Below are 20,566 nucleotides of genomic sequence, written 5' to 3'. Positions count from 1 at the left end.
ATTACTTCTTAATTTGGTAGAGGACTCATCATGATGTTTTCTAAGGAGCTGTCTAATTTCATGACTCTTCTGTAATTAATTCGATCCAATTTGATAATTATTATTGTGACAAACCACCTCTTTTTGCATCTGGGATAGTTTTCTAAAGCACATATTTCAGGTAGAAGGAACTCCTTTTTTCAAGGGTATTTTGGTAATAAGCTTTCCCAATTCATATAATTTAAAAATGATTTTGGGGATACCTGAGTGGCTCAATCGGTTAAAGTCTGACTCTTGATTTTGGCTCAGGTCATGCCCCATATCAGGTTCTGTGCTGACAGAGCAGAGCCTGCCTGTGATTCTCTTTCTCTCTCACTCTCCGGCCCTCCCCAACCAGCACACACATGTGCACGCTCTTTCTCAAAAATGAACATTAAATAAAAAGTCTTTGTAACACCAAAGTACAACAGAAGAAAAAAATAGATAAAATAGATCTCATCAAAATTAAAAATCTCAATAAAGTGAAAAGACAATCAGCCCATACAAAGAGAAAAAAATATTTGCAAATCATATTTCTGATAATCGAGTTTATCCAGAATATAAAGAGAACTACAACTCAATAGTAAAAGACAATCCAATTTTTTAAATGGCCAAACTATCAGAATACCCATTTCCCCGCTTTTATAAAATCTTTACAAAGTACTTTCACAGATCTGATCATCCCTTTTTATCCTCTTTGAGATCGATAAGGTAGTTAAGAGTTCCTACTTTTATTCAAAAAGAGACAAAAACACAGAGAGATTACAAATTGTCCAAAACCATACAACCAGCCTATGGCAGAGTCAGGATCAAGGCTCGCATTTGAGACTTTCTTTTATTCTACTTTGCCTTCCTTTGGCTCAAAGGGAAAAAACTAATACCTGAGTATCCCAAGGCCAATTAAGTGAGAAAGTAAAAATTGTATACAATTAAATGAGCACATAATAAAGACATTCAACATCATTGTTCATTAAGGAAACACATCAAAGCTATGAAGGAATATCACTTCACACCCATCAGGATGGCTATTACCAAAAAACCAGAAAATAAAGTGTTGGTGAAGACATGGAAAAAACTGTGCACTGCTGGCAGGAATTTAAATGGTGTGGTCACGTGGAAAGTAGTATGGCGAGTCCTCCAATTCAACACAGAAGCACCATATGATCTGGCGATTCCACTTCTGTGTACACATCTGAAAGATGTGAAAGCAAGGGCTGGAGCAGATATTTGTGTGCTGCCCATGTTCACAGCAGCAGTATTCACAACTGCCAAAAGGTGAGAGCAACCCATATGTCCATCCTGTGGAACAGATACAAGATGTAGTGTGTGTGTGTGTGTGTGTGTGTGTATGAATATTATTCAGCCTTATAAAGATGTAGTGTGTGAATACACACACACACACACACACACACACACACACACACATAGGAATATTATTCAGCCTTATAAAGGACAGAAATTTTGACATGTACTACAACAGGATGAACCTTGAAGATGTTATACTAAGTAAAATAAGCCAGTTACAAAAAGACAAATATTGAATAATTTCACTCATATGAGGTTTGTACTCAAATTTAGAGACAGAAATAAAATCATGGTTGCCAGAGGCTGGGAGAGGGAGGAAATGGAGAGTTAGTGTTTAATGGGCACAGTTTCAGCTGGGAAAAATGAAAAAGTCCTGGAGATGAATGGTGGGGATGGTTGTGAAACAACGTGAATGTATTTAATGCCATAGAACTGTACACTTAAAAATGGTAAATTCTATATTATGTATATTTTAACAATTATAATTTAAAAAAATGGAATAACCCTGTCTTTTTTTTAATTAGAGAGAGAGCACATGCATGTGAGCAGGGGAGAGGAGAAAAGGGAGAGAGATAGAGAGAGAGAGGGAGAGAGGGAGAGAAGGGGAGAGAGGGAGAGAGGGGGAGAGAGTGAGAGAGTCTTAAGCAGGTTCCATGCTGAGCCCTGACATGGGGCTTGATCCCATGACCCTGGGATCGTGACCTGAGGCGTAATCAAGAGTTGAACGCTCAATGAACTGATCCATTCAGGTGCCCCCAGATGAGCCTGTTTTTACAAAGTTTTTTTTTTTCTGTTTTTTATTTATTTTTGAGAGACAGAGAGAGACAGCACGAGCAGGGGAGGGTCAGAGAGAGAGGGAGACACAGAATCTGAAACAGGCTCCAGGCTCTGAGCTAGCGGTCAGCACAGAGCCTGACGTGGGGCTCAAACCCATGAACTGTGAGATCATGACCTGAGCTGAAGCCGGATACTTAACAGACTAAGCCACCCAGGTGCTACAGAGCCCATTTTAAATAAAACTTTAATAAAAGGAAAACCTCCCTTCCTAGTTCCTCACCCTCTTGAAATGTCTGGTATAGCCATTTTCCAGCTTCTGGCATTGACAACATAAGGAAGAACAGATTAAAGCTATCAGTGAACCAACAGCTGCCCTATGACCCTGGCACATTTGGAGCAAAAAAGCAACCTATGCGGGCCTGTAGTTACTCTTTGACTTCATGGTATGATTCTCAAGGATAAAATGATCTTCAAGTCTTGTCTGTGTGAAATTCTGAGTTAAAGGAAGGAACAACAAAGCCTCTCTTCAGTCATCTGCTTACAAGTTGGGCCTTCCAGGAAACAGAGCTGACTCTTAGTTCTCAAAGGCTAAAACTTACCTTGTATTAAAAAGTAAGCCAGTAGCAGAACACTAATTCCAATATTTAAGTTCCATGTCCATGGAACTTTAACATTCTCACAGGGAGGGTCCTGCTCAAGTTTGGTAATCCTGAAAGACAGAACTGCCTGTTCTTTAATGTTTAGTTTAAACTGAGGGCTAGAAAGGATATAGATTGAATTCTTAATGAATTCTCAGGGGAGGGGGAGGATACTCATGAGCATCGAAGGCTTAATATCAATGCATCAGACAGATGATGTTAGTATTTTCTACTCTGTTCATCAAAATCCCCCGAAAGAACACAGCGATGTCCCCACCTAGTCAGGAGTAGCTTATTGTTCAGAAGGTTTTGTTCTCTTGACTCCTAGATGCTACAGAAGTGATCAGACCCAACTCTGATAGCCATCTCAAGATATTCTTTATACGCTGTTCCCAGAGTTAGACAGAAGGCAAATCACTATAGATCTCTGCCTATACACAATGTAACTCTAAAGTAGGAAGACATGTTTTTTAAAAAATCACAAATGAGTATCAGAGTAATCAGGGTATACTTGGTAGTTACACCTCGTGCTGAAGTGGTGAAATACTCTTTCCCCCAACTCGCAAGTCCAGACCTCACTTGAGTGTGGAGGAGGTGTTTTTTTTTTTTTTTTAATATCCATAACCCAGCTGTGACACTTCCTTCCATCTCTACCTGTACATCTGTTTCCTACAGAGCACTACTGCCTCAAGTGAGAAGCGTGAGGCTTCTGTAGATGCTGGGGAACAAGATGGAACAAAAATGCTTCACACCTGGCTCCCAAATTACAGGAACGCTGGACTGGGGCCAACATAAGCTGGCACAGCACCAGCTGAAACGGACATCAATTAGGGAGCCTGTCATCTTCCAAGACTGCAGGGTCTTTTTTCACTCTGCGATCCGCACTGCTCCACAAACCAGCCGCGGCACCGCTGGTAGAGTTTTCCAGATGGGATCATTTCCCTGAGATTCCACACTTGCAGATTTACTGCAGAACTTGTTTTTAACCCCTCCCTTTGTTTTCAAAGCCTAAACTATTATTCCACATTACAATTTCTTTAATTGAATTTATTTGTCCTTAGTAAAGTGAGAAATTTGTACCAAAATGAGCAGAAACAGTTGTCAGCCTGCTTAAAAGATGTTTTGTTTACAAAAAAGCATTCAAATAACTGAGGTTTGTGAAGGGTCAGAAATTCTTCTTTATATATACATCACTCCTACTGGGGTCAAAAGTCAGAAAGCCTTGACCAGATTACATTATCCTGGAGAAATGGACAGACCTCTAAGACTAAAGATGGCTTTCTCTGACCATCACATGCAGTGTTAGTGACCCATGTCATGTGCAGAAAGGAAAGAAGCTCTGCTAGCGCAGTGGCAAATGCTATTTAAGAGAAATAAAGACTTTAAGAGTGTCAGCAATTAGGGAGCCTGGCTGGCTCAGATAGTGGAACATGCGACTCTTGATCTTGGGGTTGTGGGTTCGAGCCCCATGGTGGGTGTAGAGATTACTTAAAAATAAAATCTTAAAAAAAAGTGTCAGCAATTACAAAGTGGCAAGAGTCCGGGAGCGACGTGCAGCTCGCCATCTTGGTCAATGTGCTGGGAATGCTGCTCTTCCTGCTTGTTCTCTGATTGCTATGGGGCTGCCAGCAATCCCAAGACATAGGAACGAAAGTGGCCTCTCCGCCCAAGGGCTGAAGGACACGGTCTGAGGCAAGATGGAAGGTGGGAGGGGCCTTCACACTGCACTTCATCCCTCCACCCATCACAATATACAAAGCAGCTATACCCGGATCTTTCCAAATAACCAGTATTTCCTCAAAGTCTTCCTTAGCCCTAAAGGACAAGAAGCTGCCCGAGTAAGGCCCAGTATAGAGGTTTTTTTCCTACTCCCTCTCCCCAGTATAAAAATATAAACATATTTTTTCAAAAAGTGACAAGATTCCACATACTACCTTTTCTTGTCTTTTGTCCAATGGCACATGACATACTTCCTCCCCTGCACCTAAGTGGGCTGCCTTGTGGAAAGAATTCCATGTAACATCAAAGAGTCCAATGATAAGTAAATATCTCATCCACATTTAATGCATGTTCTAAGAACCGAATTCCACTGCCTCAGGGGGTTGCCTGTTGCTGCCAGTTTGCTTCTCATGGCAGAACCCTGTGTGGCAGAGCCCTGACTAGGCTCTGCCGATGCTTGTTTGGAAAGGAGTCCAGTTGGAGATGAAAGAAGCTCTTCAAAGTGGGCGAATCCTTGGAGGCTATCACTTTAGGGCTTGGGAATGATTACTTATCAAAAATGCCTGTCTGGAATACATTCTGGGCAAGAAGCTGGCCTGCTCTCTCAGTGTTCCCCTGGAGTTTGCAGAGCTGAATCTGGAGTGATGGCAGAAACTGAAGAACCCAGGTGAAGGTAAAAGCCCCAAACCACATCGCAGATAGGGACAGGAGAGAGAGAAGGAATTTTAAAAAGCTTCAGACATCTGTCTGCACAATTCAATCTTGGCCTACCCGTACTCCCCCTCTTTTATTTTAAATAAATAGCCTCAAAAGGGGTGGTCCTCACATGTTTCTGCTGACTAAGGTCTCAATTTCCTTACTTTTCTCTACCAAGAGAGCCTGAAACCTCTAGCTCTCGGCATTTAATCAGTCAAAACCTAGTCTCTAAGTGAAAAGACAAGCTAGACCAAGAGAAAATATTTATGACACATATATTGCGGACAGAGGACTTGCATCCAGATTATATAAAGACCTCTCAAAACTCAGTCAGAAAACAAACAATTTAAAAATAGGCAAAAGATCTGAAGACACTTTACCAAAGATATACAGAGGTCAAATAAACACATGAAGAGATGCTCAACATCATTAGCCATCAGAGAGATGCAAATTAAAACCACAATGAGATATCTAATAGAATGACTTACACACACACACACACACACACACACACACACACAATGTGGAATCAAGTGCTGGCAAGGCAGTGGATGAAATGGAATTCTCATACATGCCTGGTGGGAATGTGAAATGGTACAGCCACCTTGGAAAAGTTTGGCAGCATGTAACTTACCAACTGATCCATAAATTCATTCCTAGCTTTTTACCCAAGAGCAATGAAAACTTAAGTTCCCATAAAAACCTATACATGAATGTTTGTAGTAGTTCTATCCATAAGCGCCCAAACTGCAAACAAGCCAAATGTTCATCAACTGGTGAATGGATAAGCAAATTGTGGTCCATTCATAGAACGGAATACTACTCTGAAACAAAAATGAATAGATTACTGATCTAGGCAACAGCATGGATGAATCTCACATGCATTATGCTAAGTGAATGAGTGCTCAGAAAGCTAACTACTATCTGGTTTAATTTATATGGCATTCTGGAAAAGGAAAAGTCATCCTTATCACAGAAAAAAAGATAGGAGGTGATTAGGGGTGGAGGGGTTGGTTGCATGAGGGAGTTTTTGTGGATGATGGAAATGCTCTATATCTTAATTGTGGTGACAGTTACATGACTGTATGTTTGTCAGAAACTGTGTAACAAAAAGTGGATTTAAAACATTTTTTAAAAATGTTTGTTCACAGAGAGAGGGAGACACAGAATCCAAAGCAGGCTCAGGCTCTGAGCTGTCAGCACAGAACCCGACACGGGGATCAAATGCACAAAGCATGAGATCATGACCTGGGCCAAAGTCAGATGCTTAACCGACTGAGCCACCCAGGTACCACACAAAGAGTGGATTTTAATGTTATAAACAAACATATTTGGGTCTCTGGGGACGAGAATGAACGAGAATGAACTAGGGAAACATTGCTGCACTCTGTGATTGGGGACAACTGGGAATGCATGCAGCTAAAGTGTGACAGGGCTGACATAGAGCCCATTCTCACCCTGAAACTGGAGGCAACATTAAAACAGACCCAGATTTCTTTTGGCATAAAAGGAACTTTATACTCTTTGTCCCCAACATTTTTCACTGTTGCAGAGACAATGCAGTCTTCTTTAATGCAGATAAAAAGATACCAAGCCCCGGCCTGGTTTTCCTCCACCCCTTTCATTTCCTGTTTCATTTGGGCAGAGATCTCTGTTTCTACAAAGGGCAAAGTAGATGCAAGTTTAAAGGCTGAGAGGGAAATCAGAGATTTAGGCTAACGGGAGGCCTCTTGGTGTGAATGGGTTAATGTGCACAGAACCTAATAAAAAACTAAATCCTGAAACATTTTTTAAAAATAATAAACACCTGCCACGCTCTAATTAAAAGTATTCTCCAAGAAATCTCTGTTGTGCTCTCAGTGAGTAAAGTCAAAAAACAAAGTATACCTGTAATAATAAAGTTCCTTTTCATAGTAGCATCATTATCTAATAGTGAAATGATGGAAATGGGCACCTCCAAAGGCACAATCTTTTCAAAGAAAAATTACACCTCTTATAATGTGGTCACAGGTCCACAGGGAGCGAGAAGGTCGAGTGGCTAAAGATGTGTGTTCCATCAGTGCCTGGAGAGCTGTGAAAGCAGTTAGCATGGAAGAGAGAGCGTGTTCCCGCTCTCATTTTAGTAGCTTAACTTCACACCTTTGCTTCACAGCTGAATCCTTCTAGTACTTCTTGGGTGCTTCAAGAGAGAGGAAGGAAAGGGTACTTGGAATCTGTAACTGAACTAGAAACTCTTAGCTCCTGCCTCTGAAGAGCCCAAGCATGTAAGGATATGCACACATACAAATACAGAGAAGGAGCTTTTTCATTTAAATGGAGGAAGCTGCCATGTCTACCTCTATAAGCAAAAATATTAATCATCCACCGTCTGGTTTTAATCCACACACTCCTGATCCTGCATCTGAATGTATCGTTATCAGGGGAAGAAGCATTTCTGCTCAATCTTATTCACCAGCCAAAAACCTGAAAATGTGAAAACCACATTGGTAAAGTGCCTTCTTGGGGACCCAGAAAACTCTGAGCTGCTGCCTTTTTTTTTTTTATTGTTTTCTTTCTTTTTTCGTTCTTTTAAAATGATGAACAAATGTGAATCTCGGAGGGTCTGGAGGAGAAAAAAAGAAGCAGCTCAAGTTACAGGCCCCTCATATCTTGGAGTGACACTATCCTCAGGGAAATGAGCACTTTCTCTTCTCTATTTCCCAAAGGGGATCCAGCCACACAACCTGATTGATATCAGCCCTTCACAGACAAGCTTCGGCATCCAGGTGCATCCCTTACAGATCATTTACAAATGAAATGGCAAGCCCAAACAGTAAGCCTTTGCCTCTGGTCTCCGTTTTTCTGGTTTGTGCTTTGCTAGAACTAAAAGCAGGGACTAAAACACCATCTGGATGAGTCAAGCACGCATCTCCGTCTGTGCTGGAGACCCTTCCCTCTCTTCAGGTTCACCCTAGAAAGGATCTCCAAGCCAGTATATGGGCTTGAGTGCCTTCAAAGCCATTAGTCACCACCCTTGCAGCTTTGCTCCAAACTGCGAATGGGGCCACCCGTGACACAAAACTCTGGCAAGATTAGAGGACAGCAAGAGCAGAAGAAACCACAATACGCCTGAGACTCCCAGGAGAACAATGACTAGTGCTGGTGGGGAACAGACAGACAGACAGAGCAGACAGACTCTAATCAGGCTTCGTTCTGTTTTCGATGCAACACAAATGTTTTCCATTAGAAGTTCCCTGCCCCACAAACACTAGTACATGTGGCTATGAAATCCACATATTTAACTTCTGCTTTTCTGGCACTCAGATCCAACCACCTCTCCTGTTCCCCTGGAGCACAGCAAAGTTGAGAGAAAAGAGATTCTAGTACCCCCAGCACAAAGGTAAGGGGAAAAGAAGCAGAATAAGAAGCATGCTTACTAAGTAAATACTATCTAACACGAGTATGATTGAGCAAGCTAGAGGGAAGAAGGGAGAAAACAAGGACGTTTCTTTTGCCAAGAGAGAAACAAGTACTGTAAAGCTCTGGCTCTTACTGGTTGGTTGGCTCCTATGCTTTCAGCTTAAAGTTTGGCTTTATTTTCTAGGAAGTCTGCAGCTGATCTTCATCAGGAGTTGTCGGTCGCCATTAAAGCAAAACAGGCAAAAACCTCAGAAAACTCATTACAAAACCTGCACAATTCCAGTACGAAGCAACGAATGCTGGCTGATCAGGAGCCCGTATTTCAAACACCCAGAACCAGCTGAGTATTGCCACCGTGAGAAGCAGCTGAGCCAGAAATCTTCAAACCATCACCAACCATCCTCCCACTGTCGGTAGAAGCTGGCCCTGGTTCATTTCTAATTAGTCACAGAGGTAGAGACATATGGACGTATGGCTAATTCATCTCTTCCCTTAGAAAAAAGAAAATTACAAATAAGAATTCAAAGGAACAATTTTTTAAAAAGAATGAACACTGAAAAGAAGGGAAAAAGTGAATTTTTAAAATGGCACGTAAGAAACAAAAGGAAATCCCCTGTCCAGGCAGCTCTGGAGTTCCCTAATTGCACAAGAGCAGGACACCCCCCAGCGTGGACGCCTTATTAAGCAATTGCTCAGCTTTCGCTCGTTGTGCAATTCCAATCCTCCAAAGCTTTCTGCTGCACATATGCAAACCAAGTTTTCCACTGCATTCTAGAATTAAGAACACTTTCTCATTTTTCTCTTCCTCACGTTAGAGGGGCTGAGTGCATAAGGAAAAAATATCTATTGCTAGATAAGCATTCACCACAAATGAGGTTTTACATTATTTCATCTGGTTGTTTCTGAGTTTACTGGGAGTCAGGAAACATTTGGATTTACTCCTGGGCAGCTAAAGGTTCATTTATCGTGTCACTGACAATAATGATATCACAAAAAATTGTCCATGAAAACATCAAACCTTCAAAATCTTTCGTTCCACACAGTTGCCATTCTGGAATATTCAGAGTACATAAAAGTAGCAGTCCCTACTTTACAGCCAAAATTCCAATGGTAGCCTGGGTAAATCACAGTGTATCTTATTAACTACAAAACTTTCTTTTGAGAAAAATCTAGTAAAGTGATCAGCAAGAACAATAACAGGTGTTTACAAAGATGAGGAAAGCATGACAAGAAAACCCAGCAGTCATGTAGGAAAAGACACTGTAAAAAACATACAGATTATAAAACAAACTACAAACCAGAAGATAGTATTTGCAACATATAAAATAAAATAGAAGTTTCTACAGTGTATAAGAGCTCCTGTATATCAATCACAAATAATAATATAAAAAGGAGCAGGGCCATAAATATGCATGTCAAAACCGAAGAAATATAAACAGACAGTAAATACACAGAAAGATCCTTTATTCCACTAATAAACAATTGCAAGCTAAAGTGAGGTGCACTTTTTAAACCAGAAAATTACCAGAAATTAAAAATATTGCTGTAATATTTACAAATACGTAGTATTTGTAAAAGTATGAAAAGACAGACACTTGTATACTGCTAATGAGAGTGTACACTGGTATGATGATTTTGGAAGGCACTTTGGCAGTATGTATGAAAACATATATCTGTATATCTTTTATTTTTAATGCTTATTTTTGAGAGAGAGAGAGAAACAGAGCTTGAGGCAGAGAGGGGCAAAGAGAGGGGAAGACACAGAATCTGAAGCAGGCTCCAGGCTCTGAGCTGTCAGCAAAGAGCCCGACGTGGGGCTTGAACCCACAAACCATGAGATCATGCCCTGAGCCGGTCAGACGTTTAACTGACTGAGCCACCCAGGTGCCCCAAAATTTGTGTATCTTTTCACAAAGCAATTCCTCTTGTAGGAATCTATTCTAAAAGAATAGTCTTATAAACATACAAGGATTTAAGTATGAAAAAGTTCATTTTAGCACTGTATGTGATGACAAAAAAGGGACATAACTAAGTTACCACCTAAAAGACAGATGGTGGGAATGTATACTGGTGCAGCCAATATGGAAACCACTGTGGAGGTTCCTCAAAAAATTAAAAATAGATCTATCCTATGATCCAACAATTCTACTTCTGGGTGTTTATCTGAAGAAAATGAAAACACCGATTTGAAGAAATATAAGCACTCCTATGTTAACTGCAGCATTATTTACAACAGCTTAGACATGGAAACAACCTAAGTGTCCATTAATACGGAACTGGATAAAGAAGATGTGATATATGTATACAATGGATCACCAGTCAGCCATAAGTAATAAAATCTTGCCATAGTGAAACGAGTCAGAGAAAGACAAAAACTGGATGATTTTACTTATATGGGGAATCTAAAAATCAAAACGAATGAACAATCCAAACAGAAACCAACTCAAGGATACAGGAAACAAACTGCTGGTTACTAGAGAGGTGAGGGGTTGAAGACGGAAGCGGATGAAATAGGTAAATGGGATTAAGAGGTATAAACTTTCAGTTATAAAATAAGTAAGTCACAGGAATGAAAAGTACAGCATAGGAAATGTAGTCAATAATACTATAATAACTGTGTGGTGACTGGTGAACTAGACTTACCATGGGATTTCACAATATATAAAAATACCAAATCACTAGGATGTACACCTGGAATTAAGAGAACACTGTATGTCAATTACACTTCAACAAAATAGATGTATAAGTTATATCTACACAGTGGAACATGATGTAACTTGAATATTAAGCAAAAAACAGTAATGTTTACATAACATGCATTATTATTAGAAAAGTTAATATTCTGGATATGTATGTTTGCAAAAATGGCTACCAGACTGTTATTAGCAACCATCTTTGGAAGGGAAAGAGGGGCTGATATTCTTATTATCTACAGTTCTATATGATTTTAATATTATTTCAGAAAGCATGGGTTACTTCTGTAATTAACAAGTAAGGACAGTGTGCCTTCTGTTTCTCAGCATGAGGGAGTAGGTGGTACTGGACCAGTCCTCTCCCATAAACAACTATAAAATATCTGAGGCAATTGTAGGCAGTGGACAACAGGGAGTGCAAAACTATGATCCCTAAAACACCAAACCCATTGGGGAAGAGTTCAGATTTGTAGTTACCAGAAGTAGGGGTGGGGAGAGGGTGAACTAGAGGAAGGTGGCCAAAGGTACCGACTTCCAGTTATAAGACAAGTACTAGGGATGTAATGTGCAGCACAATGACTACAGCTAACACAGCTGTATGATATATCACAAGGGGAAACTTTTCCTTTTTGCTTTTCATTGCATCTGTAGGAGATGATGGATGTTAACTAAACTCATTGTGGTAATCATTTAAAAATATATGCAAATCAAACCATCATGCTATATGGTTTAAACACGTACAATGATGTATGTCGATTAGTTCTCAATAAACTGGGAAAAAACACTAGAAATATTTTTTACAATTAAAGTCTGTTCCTCTTTCATGAGGGGAAAAAAAAGACTGTGATCTCTGAGAGAAAAAAAAATTCATAAAATGAACCTGTGATCACTTAGTCCTCCGCTTGGGAATAATTTTTCAACCATGACACAGAAAGTTGAATCCCAAGGAAATTATGGTGGTCCTGTTGTGTTGAGAAGGGAGAGGGAGAATTTGAGGTAGCTGAAGGGGCTGGAATCAGCAAGTAGGGAAATGGACAGGAAAAAGTTGTACAAAGAAAGTGCATGAAGTACATGTGAGAATCTTCAGTGAATAATGAGTGAAGGCTGGATTGTACATATGCAGCCAAAACGACTAGGGGGTAACCAGAAGGCAGCTGCTACAGGATTGAGAGTGGAACAGAAAGAGATATTAGAGATCCAGCAGTGGTGTAGGAATAGCACTGCCTCAGGATAGGGCAGTTGGGAGTTCCAACAATGCCAGAGTAAAGAGGTTTTAACACCTTGTTAACACCGCTTGGCAACCATCTTGAGTCTCCAGCGAAGCCACACCCTAGAGTGAGAGCCAATCTAAACCTGCATTAATAGATCCTAAAACCCAGACTAAAACAAAATCTGCAGGCAAGACAGGGCTTGGAGGTTGACTATCACCATATTATGAGGGCTTGGGGAACATCCTGGGTTCCTAAGTAGCTGCCCTAAAAATATGTAAAAAACCAAGAGTTCAAGATGATCAGGCAGTGATCTAAGTGCCTTTTTAAGGAAACAAACAAACAACCTGACCCCCCCCCCCCAAACCAATACCCTCCAGAAGAAAGTAATGAGATCCAGAATCTCTCTGACAAATTATCCAATGACAGTGACGATAAACAAAAATTGCTAGACACAAAGAAACAGGTAAATGCAATCTATATTCAACAGAAATCAAATGTGAGATGACCTACATGTTGGAATTGATATGCAAAGATTAAAACAGCTATTTTAAACATGTCCAAAATATCAATAAGATGTTCAAAACTTAAAGGGAAATATGGCTTAATGAGTAAACAAATAGGAAATGTCAGCCAAGGAAAGTAATTATCAAAAAGAACCAAGTAGAAATTCTTAAACTGAAAAGCAAAATAGTGAAATAAAGAATTAACTGGATAAGCTTAACATTATATTGAAAATGGCAAAGAAAGAGTTCACATCAACTTAGATCAATAGAAACTAAGTAACTGGAAGACAAGAGAGAAAAAACACTAAAGATAAAGAGAGCCTCTAGGTCATGATCTCACGGTTCATGGGTTTGAGTGCCACATCGGGCTTGGAGATGAGAGCCCAGAGTCTGCTTCTGATTCTGTGTCTCCCTCTATCCCTGCCCCTCCCCAACTCATGTGTATGCACGCACTCTGTCTCTCTCAAAAATAAACTTTTCTTAATTAAGAAAAAAAGATAAATAGAGCCTCACAATAGTGTGTGACTATCTAAAAATTTCTAACATATACATAATTGGAATTCCAGAAAGAGAAGAGAGGGTAAGTTGGGCAGAAAAAAGAATAATGACTGGAAGACACACCAAATTTGATGAAAAACACCAACTTACAGATCCAAAAGGTCCAGTGATCATCAAGCAGGTTTAATGTAAAGAGAACTACACTTGTGTACATCTCAATCAAACATCTGAAAACCAAGGATAAAAAGAAAATATTCAAAGCAGCCTCCCCCCAAAGACACATTATACAGAGAGGCATATGAATACTGATTTCTACTGAGCAAACAGTGGGTGCCAGGTAATAAGAGAACCACATTTTGAAGATGCTGAAAAAAAAAAACCACTTCAATCCAGAATTCTATATCCAGTTTTTAAAAAAAAAAGTCCTTCAGAACCAAAGATAAAAGAAAAAAGAGAGAGAGAGAGAAAGAGAGAGAGAGAGAGAGAGAGAGGCATTTTTAGATAAACAAAAGCTATAGGAATTTGTCACCAGCCTGCTTGTGTCCTGTAGGCTCAAGAGAAATAATCATCAGCTGGAAACTTAGATCTACTGAAAAAAATGAAAAGCACCAGTAAATAAGTAGATAAATAGAAAAGTCTGTATTTCCTTTTTGTTTGTAATTTACTTAAAAGAAAACTATTTAAGTAAAAATAATAATAGGATATGATAGGGTTTATACCATACTAAAAGTCAAAGAGAAGACAATCACACTAAACAAGAGGGAACATGTAAATGGAATTATGCTGTTTAAAGACTGTTCCATTTGTTCCAATGTGAAGCAGGAAACAAGAAGAACGGGTGTGTAGGTGTGAAGTGTAAAAAGGTACAATACTGTGTTCACTTCTGCAGCAGATGTACTAATATTGGAACAATAGAAGATCAGCATGGCCCCTGTGCAAGGACGTTATGCAATTCATGAAGTCTTCCATATTTTTATATTTCCATACCCACTTCTCCCCATGTGCCTCCTCCCTGAACATCTCCATGTCCCTTCCCTGCTCCCCCTGTCCTGTTGCTACCCATCAGGCACCCTTACAGTTTTACTGCCTTTTAAAAAATATTCAACAGAAATGGTGCCTTCAGAGGCTCTCTGATAAAGCAGAGCCTGGAGCCTGCTGTGGATTTTGTGTCTTCCTCTCTCTCTCTGCCCCTCCCCTCTCGTGCACTGTCTCTCGCTCTCTCTCAAAGATAAATATTAAAATTAAAAAACAAAAAACCAGAAAAGGCAATGAGCCATATAAACCATAAAGGAAAATCTTAAAAAACCGTATTTCATCAAAATGAAAAACATTTGCTTTTCAAGATTCTGTCTTAAAAAAAAAAAGGTAGCCATACACAGTGAAAAAATATTCAGTGGACATATATCAGACAAGGATTTGTGCACAGAATACACAAAGAACTTTTACCACTCTCTAAGAAAACATCAATATCCCAAATTTTAAAAATGGGCCACAGATTTGGACATTTCTCAAATGAGGATGAAGTACCAATAAAACACGTGAAAAGATGCTCATCATTAATTACACAATGCCAACAAAACTACAATGAGACCACCACGTCACACTTTACTAGAATGGTTAAAATTCTATAATTAAAAAAAATTTTTTTTTAATGTTTTATTTATTTTTGATACAGACAGAGATAGAGCATGAGAGGGGGAGGGGCAGAGAGAGAGGGAGACACAGAACTGGAAGCAGGCTCCAGGCTCTGAGCTAGCTGTCAGCACAGAGCCCGACGCAGGGCTTGAACCCACGAATGTGAGATCTGACCTGAGCCGAAGTCAGAGGCTTAACCGACTGAGCCACCCAGGTGCCCCTAGAATGGTTAAAATTCTAAAGACCAGAAATACCAAACGTTGGCAAGGATCTGAAACAAATGGACTATCAGGCATAGCTAGTGAGAGTTATCTGGTACAATCGATTACTTTGGAAAATAGTTTGGTAGTTTCTTTGAAGTTAGCATATACTTAATCATATGACTGAGCAATTCTACTTCTAGCTATTTACCCCCAGAGAAATGAAGGCATATGTCTACAAAAAGACTTGTACATTAATGCTCACAGCATTTCTATTCATAACAGCCAAAAAATAAAAACCCAAATATGTCCATGCCCAAAGTGAATGCTAAACAGATTGTGATATATCCATATAATGGAACATTACTCTTCACACAACTGGAAAAACACAACATGGATGAATCTCACAGATATTATGCTGAGTGAAAGAACACGACATAGAAGCATACAGGTTAAGATTCCACTTCCATGAAATTCTAAAATAGGCAAAACTAATCTTTAGTAAGAATAATTAGATCAGTGGTTGCCTAGGATGTGGAGTGGGACTGAGGAGATTAACTGTAAATGGGCACTAAGGAACACTCTGGGGGATGGAGACATTCTGTATCTTGACTGGAATGGTCACTAACAAGAATATGGATACTAACAATACATTCAAATGTATGATGTTATTTTATGTAGATTACATATCAAGTTAATAAAAGTAAAGGTATTAACTATATATAAAGATTAGTTTTTTCAGGTATCTAAAATTATGAAGTAAAAATAGAATATTCTCTTACATATATGAAAATTACATTGAAGAAAATAAAGGCTGGGACAGGAAGTATGGAGGCAGAAGTTTATGTCAATAGTGAAGTTCTCTTTCTAGGTATCATACTTTTTCCTCTTACCCGTTTCAGATTGATTTTTTATTATGGCCCATACTCATTAAGTCTTGAGCCAAAGATGGCAGTATGTATGTATAGATAGGTAGGCAAACTTCCATCGCTGACCTTCAGGTTTTTATGCATCAGTTACCCCCATCGGCCAATTCCATGAGTCCCTGTTCATCCATAAACAATCCTGCTTACAAAGTTTGGAGCCCAGGGCATTGTCCCAATTTTTTGGTCCCTACAAGTTGCATTATCACTACTCTCAGATTTTTTTTGCCCTTGGACCCACTTCCAAAATGATGTAGATCATCCTGTGCATATATTCAGTCCCTCTGAGAGAACTCTCAAGGGTTTGCCAAAAATAAACCAAGTTCTTTCTCCAAAGACTCATATTCTAGACACTCAGGTACCTTTGGACTCCAGGGCATTCCAAGATTTGAAGAACATCCAACCCAGAGAGAAAGAAGCAGGGAGACAAATTCAATCTGAGCATCCATTCTCCTTATATGAACTTTTCCTTCTTTGTTTATTCTCAAGAACTATTATGGGTGATCAGATAATATCCAAAACCAGGTCAAGAATTCCCAAGGTCATGGTAAGAAGTCAAGCTCCCAGTGAAAATAAAAGAACTGTAAAAGTTCTGAAGAGAACTGAAGGTACTAAATACTGTTTGTTCAACCACTGTACTACTGCATTTTTATTCAATTAACAGTGTGTGCTCTAAACATGGGTTGCTTAGATTTGACTCCTTCATTCTTACCTGTGTCATCCTGGGCAAGTTCTTCAGTAAAGTTCAAATTCCCATGGGGCTTTTGTGACATTTACATGAGATAATGTAAAGCATTAAAACAATACCTAGCACATGAGAGACACTCATTAAAAGTCAGATGGTTCCCTTAGGGTCCTCTTAGGAAAAGAGATCCAGACACGTGACTCTTCATACATACTCAGGAAAAACATATTTATAGCATTCTGAATATAACTTCTTTCTGAACAGCTCAGAAAGCTGTCTGGCAACATGGAGGCAAAGTGTATGAGCTCTTAGGTAATATGCCCTACATTCCAAAGTTAAATATAGAAAGAGGAAGACTATAACAGACGTCTTTATTTTTACCTGGGCCCAAATCTTTGCCTGATAACTCCAACCCTGGAAGCTCCCAAATTCCTTAAACCAGTGGTTCTCAAAGTGTGGAACTCAAACCATCGGCATCACCTGGGAACTTTTAGAAGTGCAATTTTCTATCTTTTTTCCTCCTGAATAATCAAAAAACGCTGGGGACTGGGTCCAGCAACTGGGTGCTTTAACAAGCCCTTCAGGTGGCTGTGATGAATGTTACAGTTTGAGAATTACTAGAACAAAAAGAACACCTACTCATCGACCTATCCACAGCATGAGCAGATGACAGCTGAGTTCAACAGGGCCCATTTGGGGAGTGAGATTTGTAATTTGTAAATTAGGCAGTAACTGATAAATCTGAAAGTACTGGAGTAAATGGAAATACTAATCAATAACTCTATAAATTTATAAGCAAGTAGGAAAGAGGTTGGAGAGAGCACAAAAAAGGTGAGGGAGGGCAATAATGAGGTAGGCAGAGATACACACGATGCAAATGGTCAGTGCCAACGGGCCACTGGTGGAATGAATCATCAAATAAAGCGGCCTATCGAGGTCTTTACTGCACGTACAGTGAGGAGGGAGAAGTCTTACACATTTACAAAATTTGTTAGAAACCAGAGGACTTCTCAAAACACCATACAATGTTACTAAGTTTATACCCATATCCAGGGCTCCCTTCAGTTAAAAAGGCAAAACAGAAAGGGAAATAGATACAGTTCATGGTTTATTCTAAATATCTGGCTGGGCATGATTCTTTAGATATCTGTGGACTGAGAGGGAAGTATGAAGAGGAGAAACTGACTCAAGGGTGAAAACAAAAGATCTTATCTAGCATGGTGTGACAAAGGGACATCCATGTTCTTATTACCTAAAAAATAGAATGCTGTGCCTCTCCAAGTTTCCAAAAGTTCTCATCTCATTCAATATAAAGAGAAAACTCCTCCTATACAAGGGTAGCCAAAGAAAGTTCAAAAGTTATTAATAAATAGCTACTGCAAAACATTAAGAAAAAAATGGATGAGTATTCTAACTGTACAATGGGCAAAGAACACAAGGCAGTTTACAAGAAACATAATATTAATCATATAACCAATAAGCATAATACTTTTAGGAATCAACCCTATTAGTAATCAAAGAAGGAAAATCAAAGCAATGAAATATTGTTTTTTGCCCATCTCTGGCAAAGTCAGGAAAAATTAAACCATTTGACCTTGATGAGGAAGCTAGAAAATAAATGCCATACTCTTATACTCTGCAGCTTACATGGTGTACAACCTTTTTGGGGGGCGATGTGGCATTATCTATAAAATGTCTTAAAAATCTGCATACCCTCCTTGACCTAGTAATTGCATTTCAAAAATGAACTAACAAAAGGTGTATGTAAAGATCTCTGACTGAGAAGGCATCATTTATAAAACTGAAAAGTCAGTAACTTCCTAAAATGTCTAATGGTTGAGAACTCAGCAAATATTATGGTATGTCCACACAAGTTAATTAATGCAGCCATTAAAATTCATGTTATAGGTGAACATGGAAATATATACAGAATATATTTATTGTTAAGTGAACAAAGTGGATTACAAAACAGTGTGTATATATATATGTATACACACACACACACACACACACACACACACACACACACACTGTGATTTTATTTCTGTTAAAAAGCAAAAAAGATTTTACATACGTCTGTCTGTCCATCTATCCAATCAGGGCAGAAAGATCACAGAATCTTTTCTTTCCCTTATTGGTAATCTTGATTTTTCTAGTATTTCTAAAATGAACACCTATTTTATGATACAAAGAAAGGTTATTTTGGTAAAAAACAAAACACTTAAGTATAGGCCTTAGAGTTAAATAAATCTATTTCCAATATCTCAACTGAAGTGACCAAACTGAATACACAGACTATATCCCCTGTGCCCTGGGGTCCCTCCTTTGTCTACGGTGTTCACTGCTCTGGTTGTGGTATCCAGACTAGTACCTGATGCGTAGCAGACAGTCAGTATCTCTTAAATGGGAAAATGCCATCCATCTCTCCTAAATCATAAAGAATTACTGCTAGATGAATAGAGGACAGCCGGAAGCAGGTCATTAAGAGCCAATTGACAGCTTTCATTCGTAATAAATCCACTTTTATTTTCTATTTTTTAAGAAATCAACTTAAGAAATTCATTTGATGCTAGTATATAGATATGGAATTTATTTTTTTAAATTATTTGTTTATTTAGGAAGTGTGTGCACATGTGCATGTGAGCAGGGGAGGGGCAGAGAGAGACAGAGAGAAAGAATCCCAAGCAGGCTCCATGCTGACAGCCTTGGAGCCTCATGTGAGGCTTGATCTCAGGAACCATGAGATCATGACTGCAGCAAAAATCAAGAGCCGGATGCTTAACTGAGTGAGCCACTCAGGCACTGCTGGAATTGATTTTTGTATACTAACTTTATATCAAACAACTCTGCTAAATTCATTTATTAATTCTATCAATTTATCCTTATTTTCTTTCAGATTTTCTAAGTATATAGACATTATTTGCACATAGAGATAGCTTATATTTTTCCCTTTCCAATCATCTTTTTAATACTTTCCTTTTCATGTCTTCCTGAACTGGCTAGGACCTCCAACATAAACTGAGGTGGAACTGATAATTACCACCCTTGTGTTGTTCTATTTCTTGACCTGCTTGGTGGTTATATAGTTCCTCACTTTTGTGACCATTCTTTTGTTTAATGTATTTCCACATGTGCATTTCATAATTAAAAAGGTTTAAAAAGGAAAAGAAAGTAGCAGGAGAAAAGAATGAGCTTCGAAAAATTCTCCAGTATGGAAGGGTATGTTAGTTTCCTATTGCTGCAATATAATGTATTACTTTACAATTCTAAAGATCAAAGATCCTAAAATCAAGGTGTTCACAAGGTGCTGTCAGTTTTGTCATTCGACAGCATGTTGACAGTGTTCTTTCTGGACGCTCTGTGGGAGAATATGCTTTCCTGCCTTTTCTAGCATCTAGAGGCCACTTGCATTCCTTGGCTCATGGTCCCTTCCCCCATGTTCAAGGCCAGCAGCATACTATCTCCAAATCCCTCTGAGACCTCTAGGTCTCATCATCATATCTCCTTTTTCTGATTCTTGACACTCCTGCCTCTTTATAAGGATGCTTATGATTACACTAATCAACCTGGGAAACCTAGGATCGTCTTCCTATTCCAAGATCCTTACTTAATCACAACTGCAAAGACATTTTTGCCTTGTATGATAACATTTAACAGGCTTCAAAA

At 39.1% G+C, this 20,566-nt stretch overlaps 1 protein-coding gene and 1 non-coding gene across 5 annotated transcripts in view; one reads left to right on the top strand and one right to left on the bottom strand.

Moving 5' to 3' along the window:
- The window catches only part of SMG6 (SMG6 nonsense mediated mRNA decay factor), a 226,143-nt gene that overhangs the window by 79,766 nt on the left and 125,811 nt on the right, over nucleotides 1-20,566 (bottom strand). The gene's annotated exons all lie outside the window — the stretch shown is intronic.
- LOC115283087 lies at nucleotides 14,329-14,432 on the top strand. The gene has a single exon (XR_003904905.1). It is a non-coding gene; the product is annotated as a U6 spliceosomal RNA (small nuclear RNA).

This window comes from Suricata suricatta, chromosome 17 (genome assembly GCF_006229205.1).
Source record: "Suricata suricatta isolate VVHF042 chromosome 17, meerkat_22Aug2017_6uvM2_HiC, whole genome shotgun sequence".
NCBI classification, from domain to species: Eukaryota; Metazoa; Chordata; class Mammalia; order Carnivora; family Herpestidae; genus Suricata; species Suricata suricatta.
Note: the sequence above shows the minus strand (reverse complement) of the source record. Positions and strands in the feature narration are given on the sequence as shown.